Genomic DNA, 24,756 nt, shown 5'->3' with positions numbered 1-24,756 from the left:
CTAGATCTTAATGTTGACATTGTTGATGTAGAGCACTCAGTCCCTCAGAGAGTTCCTGGCCCTTTTGCATGAGTCTATAGTCTACTTACGAATGAGGAGTGAGGTTATGCTAGCAAACTACTGTTCAAGGAAACCCAGGGGAAGGAAATTCATGCCTGCTTCATCTTTGAACTCCAGGTCTTGGCCATGCCAAATAACAATCACTATATGGATATGCTGTGTATTTTTAATTTTATTTAAATTTTAATATAAAACTTTCAAATTCTCATCCCAGTTCCACATTTTAAGTGGCCAGTAGACCCATGTGCAGACAGGAGAGGACATTTCCATTCTCTTGTGGGAAGCTGCTCTGATGATGGCACAGTGTATGTTCTGTGAGTTTATTTTCCTGAAAATGTTAGCATCACGGTTTGCATGTCAGCTTGATCTATTTCAAGGAGAGAGTGATAATGTGCCAATGGAGGAAGTAGTTAAAATTTGTGGAAGTTGGTCCCCGAGATGGACTGCAAAATGAAAAGAATATCGTTCCTACTCCAGTGAAAATCAAGCTGATAGACATGCTCTCGGAAGCAGGACTCCCTGTCGTAGAAGCCACCAGTTTTGTGTCTCCCAAGTGGGTTCCCCAGATGGCTGACCACACTGAAGTCTTGAAGGGAATTCAGAAGTTTCCTGGCATCAACTACCCAGTCCTGACCCCAAATTTGAAAGGCTTCGAGGCAGCGGTGGCTGCAGGCGCCAAGGAAGTGAGCGTCTTTGGGGCCGCCTCAGAGCTCTTCACCAGGAAGAACATCAACTGCTCCATAGACGAGAGCTTCCAGCGCATGGACGTGATCTTGAAGGCAGCTCAGGCCACCAATATTCCAGTGCGGGGGTACGTCTCCTGTGTGCTTGGATGCCCCTATGAAGGGAAGATCCCCCCGGCTAAAGTAGCTGAGGTTGCCAAGAAGTTGTACTCAATGGGCTGCTACGAGATCTCCCTGGGGGACACAATCGGCGTGGGCACCCCAGGGATCATGAAAGACATGCTGTCTGCTGTCATGCACGAGGTACCTGTGGCTGCCCTGGCTGTCCACTGCCATGACACCTACGGCCAGGCCCTGGCCAACACCTTGATGGCCCTGCAGATGGGTGTGAGTGTCGTGGACTCTTCTGTGGCAGGACTTGGAGGCTGTCCCTATGCACAGGGGGCATCAGGGAACTTGACCACTGAGGACCTGGTCTACATGCTAACTGGCTTGGGCATTCACACGGGTGTGAACCTTCAGAAGCTCCTGGAAGCTGGAGACTTTATCTGTCAAGTCCTGAACAGAAAAACCAGTTCCAAAGTGGCACAGGCTAGCTGTAAACTCTGAGCCCTTGGGCCATCTGAGGCCCGGGAACTGTATGGGAGTAGGAGCAGGCATGGATGATTCCTGAGTGGGAAATGAACAAGAGAATGAAATTAAAGGAGCAGGGCCTCCCAGCCAGCTCTGCACATAGGTCCCTGGCAGAAGGGAAGTGAGGGCCAGGGGACTTGCTTGGCCTCAGCCCTCCCTGCCAGACCTAAGTAGGAGTGAGTGGCCTTGGGAATGAACAGTTCCCTTCACTGTGGACCCCATGGCCCAGAAGTCAAGTGCCTGAGGTCACTTGGGAACCTACTTGGGATGATCGTAAGTCTCATTCTGGGCACAGTTGGTCTCATTCTGGGCGCAGTGGGTCTCATTCTGGGTGCAGTTGCCAGCTGTCTAACCACATGCTCCATCCAGCCTGGCCTCCAGGCCACTGCTTTCTGCCTTCTTAAAGCAAGGGGTGGGGAATTTTCTCAAGGCTGGCAGAGGACTTTTGCAGAGAAATGAGGGCCGAGCTTCTGTGGTGGCCATCTGCTGACTCCATCATCCCTGGAAAATCTCCACTCTGAATGTGATTTTTGAAAAGAGGTTATGTAATTAAAGGTTTAATTTTCCAATAAAAAAAAATTTGACGTTTCAGTTCCACTCTCAAACTGAAAGTCTTGCAATTGTTTGCAGCATCCTGTTTGAGACCTCTGACTCCTCAAAGCTCAGAGAGGGTCTGAGAATCCAGAACAGAGATCAGGGTGATCCTGACTATTAATATTAGTATGACTATGTTTTTCTTGCTAGTAAGGAAACGCTTGAGACTGAATAATTTATACAGGTGTGTTTAGCTTACAATTCTAGAGATACAAGAGCATGGCACTGGCAAACACTTGGCTTTAGTTAATGCCCTCTTAGCTGTATTGCATGACTGGTGATGTCAGCATGGATGCAGGTGCAAGAGGGAAACATCACATGCAGAAACAGGAAGCCAGCAGGGATCAGATGATTCATTTGCTCTTCTTATATAACCAGGATCTAATAAGGTTTGAGAAATCTATGTTCTTAATTCTGAGTCTCATACCCTCAAAAGACCTCATCACCTCCAAGCAGACCCTTCCTCATATAGGTTTCACAACTCTCATTATGGCTGTACTGAGGGCCAAGCCTCAATCACACAATCCTGTGTGGGACAAACAACATCCAACCCTAGCAACTATCCATCATGAGCTTAATTGTGACAAAGAATACATGAGACAACCTTAAGTAATGCTATTTCTGATATTTGTGTCTCTAAAGGTTGGACATGGAGCAAAGATTATGGTTCAAGCAGTGATGAGGAAGAGCCTGCAGGTAGGAACAGCCCTAGAGGACTGGCAAAATTTGAAAGGTTTCCTTCTAGGAGTTGACTTCACCTGCTCATGTGGGAAATGAGTAATTGCCATGATAACAATGAACAGAAATATTTATTGCTTTTATAAAAATAAGAGTTAGTAGACCTAGTGATTTTGAGCATTCTGTTCATTTTTTTTTTTGCTTTCCCAGTTAAATACAATCTTCCATGCAAGTACTAATCTGTCCTGAATTTGCCTCTACTATCAAGTAGCTTGGTTGTCATTGTTGGCTATTTTTTTGGCATTGTGCATGAAAGAACTGAGATCTGCACTTTAGGTATGACTTACAATGGAAGGAACCTAGTGGAACAAACTTTCCAAGAGTCACATTATGAACCTATAATCAAAGCTCTGACTAGTGCTAAGCAGTGTGTAAGAAGTCACAATTTTCCTCTGCATGTTCTCTTCTGTGTTTTGTCTACTCCTGGTTTAAAATAAACTCCCAAATGTGAGCAACTTAAAGAACATTGTTTCAGTGCTCCCTTGACAGGACACTGTGTTCTCCTATAAAAGAGTGGGGAGAAGTTCCTCCTTGAGCATGTTTCTAACCTCCAGTCTTCATCTAATTGCCAAGCCCTGTTACTAGGAGGAACATCTGAATGTTCTTGTATTCAAGAGGCCTAACTCTGGAAAATCAGGGAGACTGTGACTGCCTCATGGAGGAACAGGATGACACAGACATCCCTACTGAGTACAGTGGCAGAATGTGAACTGGTAAAGAGCTCTTGGTATCCTAGATCTGTTTCTCATTGCAGAAGTGAGGTGATGGAGGCCAGGAGACAGAAGTGCAGACAAGAGGAAGAATGGAGAGCTTTGTCTTTGGCTCTAGGACACCAGGAGTAGGAGCAACACAAGTTCCCACCTTGACTTTAACTCTGCCTTTCCTTTTTCTAAGGCCACATCATCACCATCAAGGCCATGGTCCATAGGGAAGACGTAGAAACTGATGCAGAGGAGGAGGACAAGGAGGAGGAGGAGGAGGAGAAGGAGAAGGAGGAAGAGGAGGAGGAGAAGGAGAAGGAGAAGGAGGAGGAGGAGGAGGAGAAGGATGAGGAGGAGGAGAAGGAGAAGGAGGAGGAGGAGGAGGAGAAGGAGAAGGAGGAGGAGGAGAAAAGGACCAGTAATCTGTACGTAATTGTTCCTCTTGGTTTCTCTTATTTATCATTTCTTATGTAGAGACTCTGTAGCTTTTCCATTTTTATCTTTCCCACATTTATGACTTTTCTAAATGTGCTTTCCTCATCCAGATCTTTGAAGTTCTTGGACCTTCAATGTCTGTTAGAAAATCTCTCTGCACTAACATTCTTAGTCTTGCCTTGGTTTTGACCACAGGCCACACAACAGAATCATGCTGAGCAAAACTGCATGGCCATGTAGTGAGCTTGAGTTGTAGAAGGCTTCAGAAATATTGAGTTGTTGCTTGATGCATGAGACATAAACAATCTGGCTCTGTTCCAGCGACCACTGAATACCTGGGTTCTCCTGCCTTTGCTGGCTTTGAGCATGCATGAATTTACCCTTCCTTTCCTAGGTCAAGATTACACAATTGAAAAGTGGTTCCCATAACATGAATTGTTTCCAGGGGCCCTCTCCTGGTTTAAAATGTGGGCTCAATGCAGCAAAAGTGATAAAGCAGTTTAGGAAGAGGAAATTTGCGTGTGGAAAAAACGTGAGGGAGAGGAGAGGTCAAAATCACATATTCTCCATTGCTTCCTTAAGTTTCTTTGTTGCACTTTATGCAATCCATCAGAAGAAATAGAGCACTGAAGTGGCCCCAGTTACATGTGACCATGGCCATGCAAGAGGAGGTATAATTTGGTTAAAATCAGTGCAAGAAGCTGTCTTAGGATGGAGCTACAGAGGGTAGGGCTGGAGGAGCCAGGGTCCTTGCTCCACCCTGTGTCATCACAGATGCTGCTCCTCAGGTCCCAGATGTGTGCTACTCAGCCTTTACACCCAAATGTCCTAGAGAACCCTTCCCATTGCCTCATGTTCACTCTCTAGGGAAGCAGCCTCAGAAGGTTCTGCAGGTGAATGTCTATGAGAATTTGCTGCTGAGGACATTCATAGACACTCTTCCCACAGACAACACCCTCAGCTGAGGGCAGCATACCAGCCTCAGTGCCCCCTGCCCAGACCCCAGGAGAGATCAGGGCCCAAATTCATCTTGCATTTCCTGAGAACAATTGTGGTCCTGGACACTCTTTGTGGCCAGCAACTCATCCCAAGTGACCTTTTTTTACATGATTCTGTGTTATAGACTCCGTAAATCACCTGGGACAGAAGTGATTTTGGCCTCGGGACACAGGAGAGATGATACCTGCAGTGCACAGCACCTGGAATTAGCCAGCAAGACTTGGGCAAGGAGCTGTTTTTATGGTTCCAAAGACATAACAGTCTATTATGTGTAGAATTTACAGATTTATGTGTTCTTTGTTTAATAATTTTAATATTAGTACTTGTTAAATTTTTATATAAAATTATATTTCCTTGGTAAGAGTTGCTTTTTAAATTCATTCTGTTAAATAAAACACACTAAACAGAGGTAGATGTTCCTGAGGTAGATCTCAATGAATTACAAAAGCAGTTACTCTGGTGACCCCCATCACCATCAGTCCTCTCCTCCCATACCCCTCAGTTTGCTTTTTAGGTTGTTTTTGTGGTTGGTATTATAACATTCTCTAAATTAATGATGTGGGTGAATAGTTACAATAAAGAAATAAATAATTAAATTGCAAGCTAAGTAAAATCCCAACTAAATTTCATAAGTCTTTAATTAATTGATCCATTCCTTAGCAACTAAATCTCATATAAGAAAAGGCTGGGAAACAATTGGCAATTTTCATTTATGAAAATTGTGGTTTTACAGTTTGTATCCTTTTCTCAATCAAGAAGAATTTTTTCATAATATATCACATACATATAAAACAAGTTGGAAACAAACATTATGAACTTGTACCAGTGGCATTAAATACATTAACTGACATGTTTCTCATTGGAAATAGGTTGGTTGGTGTATATAATAAATTCTAGACAAAATATAATGTCTGCACTATTGTAACATATAAGCATCACTCCAATCTAAACATGACAAAATTACATAATACTGTAAAAACTATGTCTTAAAACTATATATTTTAATAAGAAATAAATTCAATAAAGAATGATAATACAAGGACTGGTTTTGTGGCTACGTAGTAGAGTACTTACCTCATACATGTGAGGCCTTGGTTTTGATCCTAAGTACCACATATAATAAATAATATAAAGGCATTGTGTCCATCTTCAACTAAAAATGTTTTTTAAAAAAGAATGATGGGCTGGGGATGTAGCTCAATGATAGAGCACTCGCCTAGCCTATGTGAGGCCCTGGGTTCGATTCTCAGCAACACATATAAATAAATACAATAAAGGTCCATTGATAATTAAAAAAATATGTAAGAAAAAAATGGTAATACTGAGAACCAAGGCACTCAGATTTCAAATTTCATGCTTCTATTCCATTGATCCAATATTTTGTCAACTAAGTTTTCAAAATTTGTTCAGAGCCAACATTACTCATATATATTACTCATCTACTATTTCATAAATTTACTTTTCCCCATAAAAAACCTTTGATTTAAACATACAAAATATTCAGGTTAAGTATATTTTAAATGAAGCTGAAAGAAATTTTAGTGTCATTTTTTTACTGTCACCTCAAGTGTTTGAGTATTGCAAGTTATTCAACCAACACAACAAAACTAAAATCATATTGGCACAACATGTATTATAAATAAATCAAGACAACAGCATGTGTAACACAGAGCAGTGGCACATTAAATGAAAATGTAATTTAATCTTGGGGTGAGACATTGAAAGATGATCAGTGCTGTGGGATGATTTGGGACCTAATATTTTACTACTATTCAGTGCAGGTTCTAGAACCCCTTTCATCCACACAGGGATGGAGTTGAGGGACAAAAAACTGAGCTGGAAGACAACATTTTATTTATCTTTTATTTCCTTAGATTGTACGATAAATGAACAGACAAGTCCCTCAGCCTGCTGCACTGACCACAGGCAAACAAAAGCAATAACCATTTAAGTGATCAGCAGGCAGGCATGGTCAGGTCACTACTGGGCAAAGAGTTCAGAGATCAGAAGTTCATAGGTTAGTTGCCAGTGTCATCTCCACCTTCATTCACAATTTTTTGGAAAGGATGGAGACACATATTGTGCCTTCGAACTTTAGTAGCCACTGCACCTCACACACCATTGGGTTCAATAGGGTACTCAAGAACTGAAGTGGCTGGTGCTAACATGTAAGGTATTTTGCAGGGTGTGTAGATCAACCCAGCCTCTGGCCCTGGAGGGACAATTGCAGCAGTATTGTGAGGAGTTCCTTTTGGCAGGACAGAGGTCTGTATTAGTCTGATCAAAGGTATTATGGTAGGGTCAGCTGGAGACGAGTACTCATGTCACTGGTGAAAGAAAATGTGCATCCCCAGGTATGATCCTAGGAGCAGCCTGGGCTGTTGCAACAAGAGAAAAGGCAAAGGCAGATGATTTAATGTTGGCACCTCTGCAGGTGTCATTCAGAATCAGAAGCTTCATCAGCTGCATCTTCTTAAGTTTGCCCAATACAGTGACACATCATGGATGTACCTTGTTCTCAAAATTTTATTAAGGATGGATAAAATAAATGTTCTATAATTTTAACTCAGTTTGAACATTTTTCCCTTTCTGCTGCAGGTACCAGTATTTGCCTCAATTCTTCAAAAGCCATCTATATTTTTCTTTGCTCTATTCTGAGCACCTTCCACAGTAATTAGTACATCTGAATCTTAATGTATATGCTCCCAATTCAGTTTGCTCTATTTGGCTCCTCCTTCTCTTTACCTTTCATTGAGCCTTTGCCTCAGGCCATGGTTTTACCTCCAGTTTCTGCCTCAAGCTCTTTAGCTGTAAATCCTCTGGGGCCAAAGGTACTACCAAGAAAATGAAAATCTAGATATTTATTTTTTTTTGAAGTTTTTACACAAATAGAGCACAGCTTTTCATTTATCTGGTTTTACATGATGCAAAGTCACTCCATTCATTAAATCATACCATACAAATGGTAGTAATATCTTTCTCATTCCACCATCTCGCCCTCACACACCGTCCCCTTGACATCCTCTCCTCTGCTCAATCCAAAATTTGTCATTCTTCCCTTGACTCTCCCCCGGAATATTATGGACATGATCCACTTATCAGAGAATATGTTTGGCCTTTGGCTTTTGGGGATTGACTTATTTTGCTCCATGATATTCTCCAACTCTGTGCACTTACCTGTCAATACTATAATTTCATTCTACTTTAAGGCTGAGTAATATTCCAATTTGCATATGTACCACAATTTGTTTATACATTCAAATGTTGAAGGGCATCTAGATTGTTTCTATGGTTTAGCTACTGTGAATTCAGCTGCTATGAACACTGATGTCACTGCATAATTATGGTGTGATTTTTAGTCTTTGGCATATACACCTAACAGTGGGAAGGCTGGGTCAAATGGTTATTCTATTAAAATTTTTTTAAGCAATCTCCAGTTTGGTTTCCAAAGTGGTCACACCATTTTGGATTCACAAAAATCAGAATATTCTCTTACAGCACTTTTTGTTTCTCTCATAACTGAACAATAGTCCCCACATAATCAGGCAATTTGGCACACCTTTTCTTTTTTGTACTGCCATTTAATGTATGTGCATGACTTAATGTACTCTGCTAATTCCTTCCTTTGGCAGCCACTGGAGTTGATTGAAGATCCCTCAGAATTTTGATAGAATACTCAAGAGCTTCTTGTCCTTCACTAACTGCATCAGGTTATCTGGGATTACCATTTCCCCTGACCATATTCCAGGCTCCACAGATCACATTACCCTATGCCTTGGCACCAGTGCCAGAGAGGAGGAATGGATGGGGGTAGCCCTGGGAACTGTCTGTTGAGGATGCAGTGTACCTCTCTGCTCTGGCTTTTGCTCTGGGCATAGAGCTGAGGCCCATGGAGGCTTGTATATAAGCTACAGTGAAAGTCGACGAATGTGTATGTATTCCAGTGAGAGAAGACACAGTGACATATGCCACAGTGGTTCTGGTCCCCAGCTCTATGGACAATCTTATTCCCTAGATATGTGCTAATAGAGGGTCATGTCACCTGCTGTAGAGAATTATGCACCCTTTTGAAGAACAGCTCATGGTGCAAAGCCTGTTGCTGGTAGGTACAAAACAACATCAGTCATCACTTGAACATGAGGCCATAACTGTGTGATTTGCCAGTCAGAAGGTCAAGGAGGCTCAGCATCGTGGATAATTTGCATCTGGGAAGGAACAAGAGCAGGGCTCCCTCCCAGTACTCTGCATGGGCACATGGTAAAGGCCCCATGTTTCCAACTTTCCAGTACCAGACACTATCCCAGGAGTCCAATGTGTGTCCCATGGGAGGAGATGTAGCTTTGGGTACAAGGTGAGTGTGAGACTACTGCTACCTGAGGGCTCCAGTCCAACAATGTCTAATAGTAATACAGGGAAAGCTGATTATGCAAAGTCTCCTAACCACATTAAAATTAAAAATGAATGCATAATTATTTTAATAATGTTATATAACTGACTATAACAAAGAAGTATCATTTCCACAAAGATTGGATGAACACTTATTTATGATATAATTTATATTCTTATGTAATTTCTTTGAAATAGATTTTATATATTTATGTTACATGTCAATTTGGATAGTAAATTTTTTCTCAGAAATGTTTGATCTGTTTTCTATTTTCTCATTTACATTTTTAAGGTAAATTTACTTAACCCAATAACCAAAGCATTATTGGTAATTTTTTAACCACTAAGTTGTTAACAGAAATAATATTTACCCTTTGATAATATTACAGCAAATATGTAAATGTGATTTGTGTTTATTAGAATAAATTCAATGCATGTAGCTAAGCAGTAGAGTACTTACCTCACACATGTGAGACCATGGGTTTGATCCTAAGCACCACATATAATAAATAATATAAAGGCATTGTGTCCACATATAATAAATAATATAAAGGCATTTCCTTCCTTTGAAGGAAATGGATGTTTGTTTCAAAATTACTGTTTTACCAACTATCTTATTAAAATCCATAATTTAAGTAGTATACTAACACAACACTTCTTAATCTATATAGTATAATTGTTGAAAATTTTTATTTCTTCTTTTTAGGTATACGTGACAGTAGAATGGTTTTGGATATATATGGAATATAATTTACCATTCTTGTGGTTATACATGATGCAGAGTTACACTGGTTGTGTATTCATATATAGAGACTGAAGTTATATAAATAGTCTAATTGGGGATATAAAAAAAGCAGTCTTTTCATTGCTCAATGTTTCAAGCTTCTGGTATTTTCTCATACATGTTCACAGAAATGCAGTGTTGATTTTACATGACTGTTTTCATCATCACGGTTTTACTATAAAGAAAATAAACTCTGTGTTTGCAAAGTCATGAAGGTATTTTGGTGCCAGGTCATAATCACCAAAGAGTGACTTGAGAAGGAAATTATCCTGATGATGTTGTGGATCTTAATTCAATTGGTGTGTCTCAGGTGGCTTCCATCCCTAGACACACACATGTTTGCCCAAGCAGCTCATGAACAAAATGTCCAACTTTCATGAAGAGAGAGTATTCATGTGGTCATGACAACATATTTACACTCATAGAGATGACTGCCTATAGCCAGGAGGCAACAGCAGAATCCAACCATGAGTTCTATTAAGAGGTTATTTCCTATGGGAAGCAGCCAGGTACCTCAGAGCAGATTGATGACACTAGACCTTTCATCATGGCAGACTGACATTAGTTCTCAGTGAAACATACATTTACCCTTGAGGGAGCTTGTTTTCCTTGCTTGCAGTGCTTCTGCCAAAACTGTTATCCATGGACTTAGTGAACACCTTAACCACCACCATAGTATTCAACATAGGGCTTCTGAGCACAATGCTTATGTCACAGACAATAAAGGGCAGTAATCAAGCCATATTCCTGCCATTACTACTCTTACATTACCCCAACATCCTAAAACACCAGGTCTGACAAAAAGGTTGACTGACTTTTGAGGAATCAAAGATGAATTTTGGTGACTGGTTATACCCATATCCAATACATGATGATGTTTGTGGCACAGGCAGGATTACTGGAGCTGGAATGAGGGCCTGGGACTGGGAGTGACTCCACACACTAGTGACTCACTAGCACAATGTTTGCTTCCCATTTCAGTAATTCAACCCTATATTGGTCTAATGCAGATGACTTAGCTCCAAACACAAGAATGACTGCTCTAACCTGAGTCCAAGCCTCCCTTTTGCTACTCATGACAAGGAACATTAGACCAAGTTGGGGCTATTGTGTCACAATTAGTCCTGATAATCAGGGGAATTAGGTTGCCACTGCTGATTCAAAATAAGGAGGCAATGCATGGAAAGAAGCATGTTCTCTAATCCTTCCTTGGACTGCAGTTAAGGTCAGAATACCAACACAATCCAACTCAGCAGGGCTATTGGTGCACCTATGTTGTCTGGAGTGAGGATTTGTGCATTCCACCTGGTACTATTAGCTAGAGATCAACACTAGCCAAAGCATTTTTTGTGGTCAAGGGAATTAGAATAGGGAAGTGAGAAATTACCAATGATGATCACAGGAATTTGAATTCTATGGAAAAATATTTTAATGTGAATATATTTGAATATGTTTTCCTTCCTCTGATTCTAGTGTCATCTAACATAGGTGTGTTAAAAATAAGTAATTATCCAAGCTGGATGCCACAAGTCTGTAATCCCAGCTGCTCAGGAGACTGAGGCAGGAGGATCATGGGATCAAAGAAGCCTCAAGAAAAGCAAGGCACTAAGCTATTCAGTGAGACCCTGTCTCTAAATAAAACTCAAGATAGGGTTGGGGATATGACTCAGTGGTCTAGTGCTCCTGAGTTCAATCCCTGGTTCAAAAGGTAAAAAATAGTCAACATTTTATTTCAATATTTAATTTTCAGGATACCATAAGTGGAGGAAAATGAACATACTTGAGGTCAAAAAGTATATTGTATTCTCTTGCTTGGAAAAGATGCACATTTGGGGGGTGGCAAATTGATGATCATCTTATTAGATGTAGCTGGATATCATAATTATCTTTAGGTGGACATTGAGTGATCCTGGAAGTGGCAATGAGTTTCCGTTCGACACAGGTGTAATATGGTGCCATATCTAGTTACAAATGTGATAGCTTCAGTATATTTCTCAAAATTGATCACATGTTTATTTCTGGTAGTAGAAAGAATGCTCTCTGTTGTATAAGCCATGGAGGCTAGAAGTGAATCCTTTCAATCCTTTGACTCATGCCTGCCTATGTGTACTGACGGGCCACTATGTAGAGTAGTCCAACATGTCCTTGGATTCACCTCTAGCATGGTTCTGATGCTTCAACTCTTTCATAACCCAGAATAACTAGGACATCTGGCTCGATTTTCATTTTACCAAATGCAAAGAATTAGTGGTACTAGATGGGGCATCTGAATATTTACTATGGAATTTAGCAGCCTAGTACAGCTTTCTGAGTATAGAATGGCCTTCCTGGTCCATGATTAGTCAGGTATGTTGTTGCTGTGGTGAAAATATGACAAGAATAAATTAGAGAAGGATTTGTTTTTGACTCTGGCTTTGAGATTTGTCAGTTCATATATGGCCATCTCAATTGCTCTGTTTCTAAACTGAGGGAGAATATCACAGCTGAATGACATAGAGAAGAAAGGCATCTTGAATCATGACAATCAAAAAGCAGAGAGACTTCAGTCTCTGAGAGACCAGGAACAAAATAGAAACCTCAAAGTCTCATCCCCAGTGACAATCTCATTCAGCCCCAGTCTACCTGCATATAGTTAACACCTGTATCATTGGATTATTCATGGATTAGATTACACCTCACATCATCTTAATTTTTTTCTCTCAAGATTCTTGCATTGCCTTACCCTTGAGATTTGTGGGACACCCTATACCCAAACAATAAGAGTCCCTGAACGCCTTTGTGGGACATCTCTCTTCATTGATTTCTGTCCTCAAATGCACGGCACAGCTAGGCTCTCTGATACCTCTCTCATTCATCTCTAGATTTTTGGGGTAACTGTGTGTATGGTCAACATGCAAATTATGAACCCTCTGGGCATCCTACTAATAGGAAGACATTCAAATCAGCTGTGGGGACAAAAGAAGAGACTGAGGAGTCGGAGGTTCAGCATTCAACATTTTCAAGCTGCTTTGGGGAAAAATATCACCTTGACTTCCCTGACCTCTGGTTATAGTCACTTTCCAGGTCTTGACTCCTTTTCCACTCTTCCAATTCTTCTGAGCTGCTTTTTTTTAAAAAAATTTGGGTCTAGTTCAGATGGGCTGTTGCCCTTTCATGGTCCTGTCCATGGGCTGGGCAGCTCCTTGCTGAGAGACCACTGATGACAAGTGACTCAGCATAAGGCCACATGGACCCTCACATTCTTCATAGTCCTCTCAGTATCTCCTTCATGGACTTTGGTTTCATCTTTGGCATTTCATTGAATGTTCCTCTTGTTGTTGACATGCTTTTATGCATTTCACATTTTTCACTTAATCAACCGCCTACTTTTATGGATTTACCACTAATTTTGTTCTCAAACATTGTGCTTGACACATCTCATTCTGCAATGTACCATAAGTGGCACATTTATTCTTATTGTTTAATCTTCCATGCTTTATGTGACATGTTGGAAAGCACCACACGTCCAGTCCTGATGGACCAAAAAAAAAAAAAAAAAAAATAGGTCTTTTATTGTCTGTGAAGTTCATCAGTGTCACAGTTTCCAGGGCTGAGCTCTAAAAAAAGAGTTGTCAAGTATTCCTCAAGCAGAGAGGGTCCTGCCTCTGAACTAAGGTGAATTCCAGGGTCAGGGATATGAACTGAGGCAGGTGAGAGTCAGTGTTACTCTGAGATTCTCCTCAGGGAGCCTGTCCATGCAGGGAGAAGTGACCAAGTGTCCCCTTCCCTCATGCAAGACCACATAGGAAATTCTTCCTGAGGAAAGGTATGTATGGCTGGAGGTGGGAGGAAATGCCAGAGAAGACTGTGCAGGCATCTTTGGAAGACCCTAGGATAGAGAAGCCTTCCCAGGGATGACTTCTGGACAGTGATTAAAAAGTCCCCTGAGATTAGCAGGAGGCTCATGCAGTCATGCTGGGAGAAGGAAATAGACCCGAGGAGCCCCATCTCCTCACACTGTGCTCCTTCCTACAGCATCTGGACTTTAGCGTGTTCTCCCTAAGGAAATTCAACCAGTGTGGTCTGCCATGCTTACACATAAAATGAGCCTCCTTTGGTGCATTTCCCAGGTGAGGTCTTTGTGCCTTGGCTCTTGCCACTGTCCTGGGGGTGACACTGTGTTAGTCTGATCCTCAGTGACCCTGGTCACTGCAACCCCAGACACAGTTTAAACTGTCCTGATGTACATCCAGGGACTGAAGTTGGACTCCTGTTCACCCCCAGGGCTGGCCTCACTCCTGAACTCTGTGCAACCCCAACTTCTCTCCTGGATTATTCTGAATGACCTTCCACTGCCTCTTGCTCGTTGAGAATTCACAGAGTAGCAGCCACCCTCCTGAGGACCCCAAATCTTCTGTCACTGGAGAGTCTATTATCATATGACCAGCCTCACTCAGTGCCAGTTGTGCCAAAATGTACCCTGTCTTGTGTCTCAGATTGGTGGCATTCACAGTGCATGGGAAGTCATGGCAAGTCAAGTTCCTGTTACCAGGTGCTTTATTTCTATTAGAAGAGAATCCAGAAAGCCCAAGCCTATCTCCCCACATGCAATAGTGTAGAGAAATTGTGTAAAACTTTGTGTGGATGCAGGCTTCTTAGGTATTGAGAAACCAAGACTCATGTGTTCTATCTAATGTCATCACAGATAATGACAGACTTCTGCCAATGTGCTCTTTTCTACATGTGTTTTATCTCTTTTTTTCAGTTCCTCATTGCTCCCCTAGCAGCTTTCATTATGATTAGTTTATTTTTTCCCATCATACCACTTTGGTTACCTTTCATATCCTTTTATCTATATTTGAAATTTATTTTTATAGTGGTTTCTAGGTGCTTTACATCAATACCAACAGAGTTTGCAATAATGCTACCTGAGTTCTACTACATGTTCCCTCTCCTCCTTCCTTCATCTATTCCTTCTTGTTTATGATGCTGGTGTCATAAATATGGTGTGCATACTGGCATTCTTGTGTTAATTTCCATTATTGATTCAAACTATGAATTTTTTCTCCTGACTTTAATTCATATGGTAATATGTTAGAAACTAAAATACAAAACTATATCATTGTTAGGACTTATGTTCAGCTATGTAAGTACCTTTAGCAGAGATATTAATTCTTCAGGTGAAGTTCCCATCTCTTATCCTTCTTAAGTCTTAGGACTCCCCTCAATATTTCATGCTGGATAGGACTACCAGAACCACAAGTGTGCCCTGTAACTGTCCCATTTGTGGTGGTCAGCTCTTCTCCCCAGGGGAACATAAGTCAGAGATGTGCAGGAAAGCCCTGGTCCCTTCCCCCTTGAGTCTGGTGCCTCCTAGGACCAGATGAAGGTGGTTGAGAATTTGAAGGAGCTGGTGTAAAAATGGGCTGGTGAGAAGAGCTACCCAGACAATAAGCCCAGGAAGCATTGAAAGGTTGCACCACAGGTAGCTAAGTGGTGGGGGGAGAAAGCTGTCTAGCACACCCATAGTTAGAATTAAGAACAAGATTCATAAAATCACCTCAATAGATATAGAAAAGCTCTTGATTAAAAAGGAGAAACCATTAATTTCAAAAATAATGGAGAAACCTGGAATAGAAGGAACTTAATTTCAATCCTAATGAAATGCAAAGCCAACATCACACTGAACAGAGATAAAAAAAGAACACTCTTCCTCAAATATCAGGAACAAGACAAGAATTTCCACTTTTGCCAATTTTATTCAATATATTTTTCTGAATTAAATCAGAACAATCAGGCAAAAGTGGAAAATTAAAAGGATACAAAAAGAAAAAGTCAAATTGTCCATGTTACCTGGTGACATGATTCTATATTTAGAAGGCCCAAAAATTTTCACCAGAAGAGTTCTAGAACTAATAAATTTAGCAATGAAACAGGATAAAATATCAACACTCATAAATCAATAGTGTCACTATACTCCGACATTGATTGCACTGATATAGAATTCAAGAAAACCCTCTCTTTTAAAACAATGTGAGAGGGATCCAACATGGCGGCGGGCAGAGAGGCTGCGCTTTTAAGGCACACCCAGTGATGGGAACATAAAATCGCAAGGATAACACTTGGATTCGTCCAACGGAGATTCTCCTAGCAAAATTCCTCTGAAGAGAGACCGCCCGGGAGCTACTAGAATTTTTTTGAAGCGTCTGTGTGACCCGGACGAGCCGGACCTGTCAGAGCGGAATTCCAAAACTAACAGCCACAATCCGCGCACCGCGGGCACAGCTGCAGATCCGTCCACCCGCCCGCAGCCAAAGTGACTGGGTCCTGCTAGACGCCGAGACACAGCTTGGCAGGAAGAAGTCTTTAGCCAAACCTCCACGAGCCAGGAGCTGAGGCGAACCCGGCCGGACCAGTCCCACCCCTCCCCTCGGACACTCCGGCAAGGAGCCTGGGGCCCGCCATAGCAGAGAGGTGACGTCATCGGAATTCGGCCGCCGGAATTCCTTCCCAGCAGAATCCACTTTAGCAGGTGTGTGACTCCCCATACTGATACAGGCAGCCAGGAAACCTCATTGACTTCTCAGGGGTCGTGTCCGTAGGGAAGCAGAGGGGATCCCAGCCCCCCAGCCCCACATATCACCAGCGGCAAATCCCAAGGTCTTAGCCACCAGTTTACCACAGCACTGGGGCTTAAAAGGGACACAGGGTGGGGCTGCAAGTGTAACTAGACCTTGGGGGAGTCACTTCTGGGGAACAGGACCTGGCTGGTAGACTGTCAGGAGGAAGGGGGTTAAGAGCTGGAGAAGTGAAATGGCTCTGGACTGACAAGTCTGAGAGAACCCCAGGAGACGCCCTACAGAGACAGCTCTTGGCTGGTAGCGAGCAGACGCTCCTCTTGGAGGGCACAGCACCGCCTACTGGAAGAGAGGAAGGTGGATCTCTAAGACTTTAATTTTTTTGTGTTTTTTTGGTGGTTTTTTTTTTTTTGTTGTTGTTGTTTTGTTTTGTTTTGTTTTGTTGCTGTTGTCGATATTTTATTCTCTCCTTCTTCTCTCCCTGTTCCTTTCTCCCCTTTTCCTTCTCTCTTTCTATCCCATTTCAAGTTTTATTATTCTTTTCATTCCCCTCTAATCTATCTCTACCTCTAACCTTTTTTCTTTTTTTAACAGCACCCTCATTCCCCTAACCCCCAACTCTCATCGCAAGCATTACATCTTCCATTGCGTGTAATTGTCTAAATGCAAATAGGTGAATGTCTCGAGGCTGTCTATAAGACTCATAAATACCTAGCTACTATCAGCACCCTGATCCAATTGCCTGGTAGTATCCACCTTCAGTGGAGCAATCTTCTAAAGTAGCCAAGACATACTAACCATCGTACCACCAGAGCACCCAACCTAAACATATAGTCCTAAGAACAAACAGCAAAACATTATATGCATACAGAACCAAGAAGCCTTATATGAATTGAATGAATCAGCTGTAAAGTACAACAAAGCCCAACATTTCTAGGCATAATCTCCCACCACAAAAGAGAGACAACAGAGATATACAAAGCCAAAACAAATGTATAGGAGAAAGCAGTTACTAAGCAGTCAAACAGAGCTGGAAAGCAACGTGAACAATATGAAAAAACAAGGAAAAAAAGGGTTACAAACAATAGAGGACAACCTAAATTTACAGGAGGGCCTAGAAGAATCAGAAACATGGACAGGGAAAGAAATCAAGGCATACCTAATTCAGATGGAACGGAATATTAGAGAAGACATGAGACAGCAAATCCAAGCATTGAAAGTATATTTTGAAGAGGAACTAACCACACAAATTCAATCCGCAAAGAATGAGCTTTAAAACAATGTGAAAAAGCATCTGAGGATAAATCTACCAATCAGGGTGTATGATTTTTACAACAAAAACTATAGAACCGTGAAAAAGAAATGGAAGAAGACCTCAGAAGGGGGAAAGAACTTCTGTGTTCTTGGATAGGCAGAATTAATATTGTTAAAGTGGCCATACTATCAACGGCAATATCCAGATTCAATTAATTCAATATAATCCCCTTCAAACTACAAATGATATTTCATACAGTATTAAAAAACCAGCCCTGAAATTCTGATGATTATGATAATAATAATAATTATAATAATAATAATTATAATTATTTGAGATGATGATGATAATAATAATAATAATAATAATAATAATTATATTATTATTTGACAAAGCAATTCAGAGCAAAAAAAAATTAAGATGAAAGCCAACCCAATACCCAATCTTATATTTTACTACAGAGATGAGTAGCAAAAACAGTATCTCATTGAACTGAAAATAGATATGAAGATCATGGAATAGAATATTCCACACAGAGAAAACCCACCTCATACATACAGCCACCTGATACCAGACAAGAACACCAAAATATGTGTTAGAGAAGACATCATGGTTTAAACAAATGGTGCTGGGAAATAAGCATAGAAATACAGGGAAGGATAGTGGAAAGAAGGTACACTGACACAATGTTGGTGGGACTGTAAATTATTATGACAACTCTGGAAAGCAATGTGCAGATTTGTGAAAAGCCCAAGAGTGTAACCCGCAGGACTCAGCTATTACACTCCTCTCTGCATACCCTAGAGAACTTCAAGTCAGCATGATATTGTGATACAATCACTTCAATGTTTATAGCATTCACCATAATACATTATAAGATCAACACAGATGTCCATCACCAGTTGAAAGAATGAAGTGCATAAAATTAAAAGGTGAATAGATCTTCTGGAACTATAGCACTGCTGAATGACTCAAAGCACATAAATTTGTACTTGCTAAAAGAAGAATTGGAACTCTGAATCAACTAGAATCATTATTTCAGAATGGACACAATGACAGGATTTCCACAGTACCTTTGTAGGACTTTTCCTTGGGCACACACTTTTTGGTGGCCAGAGGTGAACTCCTCTGGACCAAGGCCTGCAGAAGTCTTCTGTATTGTGGGGGTTCTTCCAATACTTACACAGGAGGCAACGTCCTGGAAATGTGATAAAACAGAGTTAGCTATTCACAATGTGCTTGCGAGTAAACATAGGGTAGTCAGTAGTAATTCAAATAACAATTCAACTAGTTTTAATTGATAAGTGATAATTGTAAATATCTGGGGGTATAATTTGAGCTTTGAATTCAAGGATTTATTATACACTAATAGCATGCCCAGCAACTTAAATATTTCTTGTATTTTTTATTCTGTCATTTTCAACAAGAATTATAATTATCTTAACAGAATTAGGTCTGAGACAGAAGGAAAAATGCTGCATAATATCACTCTTTTGTGGAAACCAAAAAAAGTGACCATAGAAGGTGAAAATAGAATATTAGTTAGAAGAGCAGGAGAGACAATGTTACAATTGAATATTAGAAAAAAAGTTCTGATGTATTTTTAAGTCTGTGAGCAGAGTTAAAAATAATAAAATCTGGATGTGGCATTGTGGCTCATTTGGAGAGTGCTGGCCTAGCATTTGTGAAGCACTGGGTTTGATTCTCAACACCATATTTAAATAAATAAATAAATAAAGGTCCATGAATAACTAATAAAACTTTTAAAAAGATAATAAATCTATGTTTCATAAATTTTGAAGGAGGGGTTTGAATGTTATTAGATTTCACACTACTTTACTCATTTTTCACCATTGCAGCAGCAAAGCCCCTGTGTCAGATTGAGCTTTAGGATAACATTGCAAATGTGTAAAGTTTACAACCCAACACAATATTATATGTGCAAAAACAATTACTAATTTGGAATCATAGAAAGGCAGAGAAAACAGTGATCATCAGCAGAAGCTGTGGTTTGTGGTTATGTAGCTTTTGTTCAAATCCTACCTAAAACATTACATACCTGTCAGCTAAATAAACCCATCTCTCTCTCAATTGTTTGCAAAAATGTGCATCTGATCCATGTAATGGCATAAGGCTGACAATTATCACAACCAGGCACCCTTAAGAAGACTGGTACTTCATGTGGGTGCTAATGTGTCATGTCATTAAATAGGACACTTCATTACATTTGTGGACATATTAAGCTCAATCGTTGACAGTGGTTGAACAGAGAGGTGTCAAACAGGTCATCCTCCAGAGCAATGGGTGAAGAAAGTCTATTCCTCATTCTTTACAGATGGAAATCTGTAAAGCTCATGGAGAATGTCTGTGACCTCCTGTGACTCCATATCATCCTGACAGGATGGGTGGAGGAGTCTGTCCACCACAATTTTGAGTTTAGATGTTTGTAATTTGTATATTTTATGTGACTTGCCCAGATTCACAACAATTATGAGTGGTGGATGTGGGACAAAATGTAGCTATTTACTTGGGACCAGAGATTCCTGAGAACGTGAGTCCTCTAGTGGATATCCTAGAACCAGGAACCCAGAACTCTTCTCAGTTCTTTTCAAATACTCCTTCCTTCAGGCCTCCTTGGTATGAGGTTTCAGTAGCAGACACCATGAGAAATGTTCAAGTTATAACCCAGGCTCCTGTCTCTTCATTACAATTACTGACTTAAAAAAAATGACGATTTCATGCAAATGGATCCTATCTGAAGGTCAAGAGTAGAGTCCATACTTGTAGCCATTCACCTTCAGGGTCTTCTCATTGCCAGTTGCCTCCCAGTAAGCCTTCCTGATAAGAAGTTGACCATCTAAATAATCAGAGCTCTCTGGGGCTCACCAACTGTTTCAGAATTTGGGACATTCTAAACCAACTGCCACTTGATGGCTCAGCCAAGATTTCCTTGGGCCTTTTGCACCTGGATGGCCTATTAGTGGGAATCAATCCAGGAAACAGATGCACTGGGCTGATGCTTTGATGTTTCTGTGTCAGAAGCTGTCCTGCACCCATGTCTGCAAACTAATATTCTGAGCCATCATCTGAAGAGTCATACAAGGCCTGGATAAAATGTCATTTCTCCAGATGCATCAGCTCTGATCCTGCTCCTGGCCTCCCAAGCCTCTTCCTAGATCCTGTAGGGCCACATACCAGAGACTTAGCTGCCTAGATGGACCCATGAGTAACTACAATCTGTAGACCTCCACCTATGGATCCTCCCTGAAGACCAATGAGGCCCTCATTTCCTCCATTATCGGATATCCACTATACTGACCTCAAGGCACTGTTTTTTTGCCCCCAAACACAAGGGATCCTGTAGTCATCAACCAATTGGAAACTTTTCCTGAAATCTCAGTCCTCTTTTCTTTTACAAATGTCTGGACTTAGACCTCTCTAACACTATTTTTAGATGTTCATATACATTGAGATGAGTTTGGTTTCTAATTGCCCTTTTGTGGATATATATTGCCTTACTTAGAATCCCTATACTCTCTCTCACTTTATTTCTTAATCTCATGAAAGCAAGGTGGATGTCCTCCTCCTGAAATTCACTTTAAGGGCACAAATGATATTGCCATTAGGAATTGTTCAAATTTATAAATTTAGAAGAACTTTTTTAATAACCAGGTCAAAAGAACAAGTAAATATATAAATTGAGTGATAAAACAATATCACCAAATACTTTAATCTCAGGAGAGAAGATTCAGTGTTAGAAGATAAAAAAATCAAGAGGAAAATATATTCAGTGAAGGTTAACTGCCCTTTGAAGAAACAGCCTTGAAAATAACACAGACAACATACCTTCCCTGCAGCAGTTTAGATTTCCCACAATCAATCAAGAACTTAAAACCTCCCTAGTCTTCTCCAACTTTAACTGACACCACCTCACTCACCACAACAACCAATTAAGTGGAAATGAAAGGTAAGTTGTGCATCCCACATTAATATGTTGACTGGTCAATATGGAACTTCCATTGTTAGCACATGCCACATTCTGAGCTGCTACTCTTAGTAAGTATATTTTACATGTCCAAGTGTGTTGTTGAAGAGTTTGTGTATTGCTTCAAAAACTGAAACCTAGACCCACACATTAATATTTCCTGTTGATGAAAATAAGTTAAATCAGAAAAAAAGGATTTACTCCCAAAATGATTTCATTGATCATAAAATCATGGGATGAAAGGGACGCATATCTACAGTTTTGAGAATCAAAAAAGATTCCATTCCTGGTTTGTAATTCTAAACCTACACATGCCTCAATCTTTCTGAATATCCAAACATTTGTAGATAGAGAAAATTAAAACATCTTTTTGATTCAAAATGAAAATATATACAAAGTATTATCTTTTAAGTGTTGAAAAAATTTTCCGAAGGGAGAACTTTTAAGATCACATCCCCTTATTGAAATTTGAAAACAAAACTATTTTCTATTTAGTATGATTTAATCCAGTCATTTGAATTTATCTTCCTCTTCTATGACTCTTGCTGTGGAATCCGTTCTTTTGCTTCTCATCCTACCCTGTCATGTCATACCACAAAAAGTCATGGTTGAACATGCACCTGATGGGGTCTATACAAACAATGTATGCAATGCCTTCACATTGTAAAAGCTATCTATGCTAAATCCAAGATCAATATCATTACTAAATGAGATAAACAGAAAGCATTTCCTCTAAGGACAGAAACAAGACAGAGATACTCTCTTTGAAACTCTAGTCAGAGAAATCAGACAGATGAAAGAAATTAAAATGATTTGCATTGAATAAGAACTCAATTTATCACTATTGCTGATGACATACTTCTATATTTAGAAGATCCAATAAATTCCCACCAAAAGCTTCCAGAACCAATAAATGCATTCAGAAAATTAGGATATAAAATCAATACCCATGAATCAAATGCATTTCTCTATATAAGCGATGAATCCACAGCAAGAGAAAGTAGAAAAACCTCTCCATTCACTCTAACCTCAAATAAATAGAATACTTGGAAATCAATCAAACAAAGGAGATGAAAGACTTCTACAATGAAAACAATAGAACACTAGGGAAAGAAATTTAAAAAGATCTTAGAATATGGAAAGATTTCTTATGCTCCTGGATAGGTTGAATTAATAAACAAAATGGCCATACTACCAAAACTTTTACAAAGATTAGTGCAATTCCTATTAAAATCCCAATGACATTCTTTTTTATTAAAAATACCAGGCTAAGGCTAGTGCTCTCCCACATGGGATCTTTCCCCTGGGGCCTCTCGTGGTCCTCTTTCTGTCTTTAGCTTATGCTTTCCCTCAGAGAAGTCATTCCCTGTGGACCTTCAGGACCTTCTTTTTGCTTGGGGCTTTTTCTGTCTGCGAGGTTGCATCTGCCTGGGAGGTTCTCAGAATATTCTTCCTGGCCCCAGAAACTCAGGCAACTCTGAATAAAGCAAATCTGGGAACTCTATAGACACAACAGCAACTCTGGACACATTGAGGAGCCATTCCCTCCTGGCACCCCACTGGGACCCACAAACCAGGTGGATAGGTCACTACAGGAAGAACTTGGGGTGCAACTGCTGCCACTGCTGTAACTTTTGCTCCTGCTGATTCTGATTCCATCACAAAAGGGGCTTGAAGAGGTGTTGAGTATGGGAATCCCACTGAGGTTGGCACTGGATGGGGAACAGACATTTGCACAAGGGGTTGCATTGCCTGGAACCAAGGACATGGGTATACTGGCACATAAAACAAAGGTGCTGGGGCTGGCATCTGGGCCTCCAAATGTGGCATGCCCTGTGCTCCAGCTGCCACCACCTCTGCTTGCTTCTCTTCTTCCAGAGACCATGCCACAGGACCATGCTTTTGGGCTCCCATAACAGGTAACACCTTTGGGAGTAATGGATCTGCCAACACTGTCCTCTCAGCCTGAAGTAGCCTCTGATGTAGCACTTGACACTCATGCTTCACCTGCTGCAAGGCAAGCTGAGTGGTAGCATCATCATGCTCCTCATGCAGTTATTGCAGATCAGAGGCCAAAGCCCAGCAAGCAACCTCATGCTCTTCCACCTGATCCTGTAGCTGACAGACCCCACTCCCCTGCTGCTCCCACAGCTTGGCCACCACTTGAATGGCCAGGACCATTGTGCTCCAGGTGCACAACCTCTTGAGTTCTCCAGGCACCTGAGAGTCCACCACCACAATGTGAAGCCGGCCCTCCACCTTGTTCCAGGTATGAGAGTGAAAGGCCATGTAGAACTCCGGGCCACCACCACTCAGGAAAACTTCATTATTAATGAATCAGACCACCTCCTTGTGGCAAAAGCCCCTGGCATGGTCACCAAACTCCACTGCCATGGTTGCTGCAGCCTTTATTTCTTAATTTCATAAAAACAAGATGGATATCCTCCCCCTGTTCATTTATTCACTTTTTTATTAAAATATTTATTCATTTTAATTTGTTATATATGATTGCAGAATTCAATTCATTTCATATTATACATAGAGATCACCATTTTTCAAGTCTCTGGTTGTACACAAAGTATTTTCACACAATTCATGTCTTCACATATGTACTTAGGATAATAATGTCTAACTAATTCCACCATCATTTGTACCCCATGCTCTCTCATCATCATTTGTACCCCCTCCCTTCACTTTGCCCTATCTAAACTTCCTCCATTCCTCCCATGCTCTGCTATCATCGTTATGAGTCAGCATCCTCATATCAAAGAAAGCATTTGGCCTTTGGTATTTTGGAATTTGCTTAATTCACTTAGAATTTTATTCTGCTACTCTATTTATTTATTTGTAAATGCTATTATATCATTTTCTTTTAGTTCTGAGTAATATTCCATTGTGTATATATACACAAGTTTCTCTATGTATTCATCTATTGAAGGGCATTTG

General features: G+C 40.6%; 2 pseudogenes; one reads left to right on the top strand and one right to left on the bottom strand.

The window, feature by feature from the left end:
- The first annotated feature begins 476 nt into the window (after positions 1-476).
- Positions 477-1,600, top strand: LOC143637887 (hydroxymethylglutaryl-CoA lyase, mitochondrial pseudogene; annotated as a pseudogene).
- A 5,354-nt stretch (positions 1,601-6,954) lies between these two features.
- Positions 6,955-8,571, bottom strand: LOC143642046 (KH domain-containing RNA-binding protein QKI pseudogene; annotated as a pseudogene).
- Between the last annotated feature and the right edge of the window lie 16,185 nt (positions 8,572-24,756).

This window comes from Callospermophilus lateralis, chromosome 1 (genome assembly GCF_048772815.1).
Source record: "Callospermophilus lateralis isolate mCalLat2 chromosome 1, mCalLat2.hap1, whole genome shotgun sequence".
Lineage (NCBI taxonomy): Eukaryota > Metazoa > Chordata > Mammalia > Rodentia > Sciuridae > Callospermophilus > Callospermophilus lateralis.
Note: the sequence above shows the minus strand (reverse complement) of the source record. Positions and strands in the feature narration are given on the sequence as shown.